General features: G+C 44.5%; 1 pseudogene; it reads right to left on the bottom strand.

Annotated features, from left to right (window-relative positions):
- Window positions 1–978: 978 nt before the first annotated feature.
- Window positions 979–1,995, bottom strand: LOC130680214 (taste receptor type 2 member 40-like; annotated as a pseudogene).
- Window positions 1,996–2,483: the final 488 nt, after the last annotated feature.

Genomic DNA, 2,483 nt, shown 5'->3' on the forward strand with positions numbered 1-2,483 from the left:
AATTGGGGCCCTGTGTCTTATTTTAACAGCATCACGGTGTTGGAAGAGAGGCGAGACTATGGCATTAGTTGTTTGTTTTTTCAAAGACATAAAGGATTGTGTTTTAGGGATTGCAAAGTGTTGGACACCAGCTGGAGAAATTCAAAGTGGCAAAAGTATTTTGAAAATTGCAGTGTTCAAATCATGGCAAAAGTTGTAATAACTGGTTTACAGTGAAGGTAACTGAGGTTTGGTGTGAATTTTGGCTCCTTCTTGGGCTGGAGTAAGTGCCAAATGAAGATTGGCAAACTGTGGCTTGGGATCAAATCTGACCCGCTATCTCTTTTTGTAGAGCCCACAAGCTAAGAATATTTTTTGCATGTTTAAATGGCTAAAAAAAATCAAAAGAATATTTCCTGTGTAAGAATTATATGAAATTCACATTTCCTAGTCCATAGATAAAATTTTATGGGAGCACAGCCATTTCTATTCATTTACATGTTGTCTCTGGTAGCTTTTGGGCTACCACAGAAAAGTTGAGTACTTGTGACAGGGACTTTCACAGGGAATTTATGGCTCACAAAGCTTAAAATATTTACTATGTGGCCCATGACAGAAAGTTGCTGACCCCTGACCTAGTGCCTTGCTTTGTTAAAAACAGGCACTCAAATAATTGTCAGAGGCTTAAATCTGGGAATACTAGATGTCACTGTGACATTGCCGGGAGTGGGTCCAGGAGCTGAATACTTCAGGGCACCCCCACACATCCCTCACCTCTTGGATGACTGAGCTGCTACGGACTGAGCTGGGTTCTGCCCCGGAGCCCACGGCGCAGCTGAGTCCTCGGCGTGCTTCCAGCTCAGTGTGGGCTCTGACCCTTTCACATCCAATTTGCTTTGAATATCCTCATTCTCTATACCCTGCCTCTCAGCCACACATCCCTTACTTTAGAATATTAACAGCAAACAATTAAGAGCTTATTCTGGGCCAGGCAGTGTGTTAGGGATGAGGCAGAGCTGTTTGGACCAGGCCCCGTGGTAGTCTGGGGGCCCCAGCCACAGAGTCTGCCCGATAGGTAAGGTGAACTCCGTGCTGGAACTGCTTCCAGGCTCTTCTCAGCCCGGGGTTGCCCAAGGTCAGTAGCACCGAGTGGCTAGCAGGGTAGGCAGCCTTGATGATTTTGCACAAAATATACCAGGAACTGTCAATGTCAAAGATGTTGGACATGGAAGAAATAGAGCGACTGCATTGAAAATGTACAGATTGAAAAAGCAGCTGATAGCTTTGATGGCTCCCGTGTGAGCCTCCATGCTGTGGGCCCTGAAGCCTGTGCCATTGCTTTCCATGTGTAGAGTGTGTCTGTCTCCTGAGAGAGATGATCAGCAGGGTGACAGCGTGGATAACATGATCAGAGGAATGAAAATCCTCAGGTCATAGAGAAGAACCAGGTTGACCACATTGGTCTCAGAAAAGTACTTCTCAGTGTTGTTGGAGGAGGGGATAGGAGTGGAACTGTTTTCATACGCAGTGAGGGTATCTGTGGAGAAGGGAAGCTGAAGCATAAGGAGATGAATGGGGATATCCTCAGAAGACAAGGCATCAGCACCATGATTTTCCTCTTCATCATGGAGAACAAAGGTGAATAAAGTTTGTAATTCAAAGGCAAAAAACTGAGCCAGGCAGCAAGCCGGAGTTTGGAATAGCTGAGAGGAATGATGATGACTTGGAAAACGATAATACACTGTGTTTTGGTTATAAGTGATCCAGAAAAGTAGAGTGTAAGTATTCCCAGCATTATCCATACCTGTAACAAGATCCTGGAAAAGCTCGACACAAACCGAATGCAGTCACTAACAGGGAGTCTTTTGCTCCTGGCCCACCTGACCCTATGTATGGCCAGGATGAGGCATTCCCAGCAATGCCAGTGATGCGCCCTGTTGGAGAGACCCCCATGTTGAAGATAGTTTTAAACCTGGACGTGTCTTTACCTGTGACACCTGTTTTTACCGTCGCCATTCTCTTTGGCCCTGATGTTCAGGTTTCCACACCAAGAACTGATACTCCTCTGCAATCTTCTGACCTTCACTCAGTGTTATTACAATGTTTTCCCCAGGTAATGGTTCCTTACAGTTTTTCTTCATTTGCTTGCTACTTGACTCCCAGTCAGAGGCTTGAAATGCAAATGGTGAGAGGATCTGGTTACTGACTGTCTCCATTTTCCATAAAGACCCATTTGTCTTGGGCTTTCAGGAACTTACTGTAAAACATTTGGGACAGGTTCCTATCATAGCACCTTCGTAATTTATTTACTTTAAGTTCATATTCATCTGACAGGGCAAGAGTCCCAGGTTAGGAATCTTAGTGACCCTTGACTTTTTACTGGTTTTTGCAAGACATGTTACCTGTTAAATTACCTGTAAAAATGTAGCACCTTTGATCTACCTCTTCTATTTCCTTCATTGTCTCCCTTATTTGGGGAGATGTTTTTATCCTATGGTGAGCAT

This window comes from Manis pentadactyla, chromosome 13 (assembly GCF_030020395.1).
Source record: "Manis pentadactyla isolate mManPen7 chromosome 13, mManPen7.hap1, whole genome shotgun sequence".
Lineage (NCBI taxonomy): Eukaryota > Metazoa > Chordata > Mammalia > Pholidota > Manidae > Manis > Manis pentadactyla.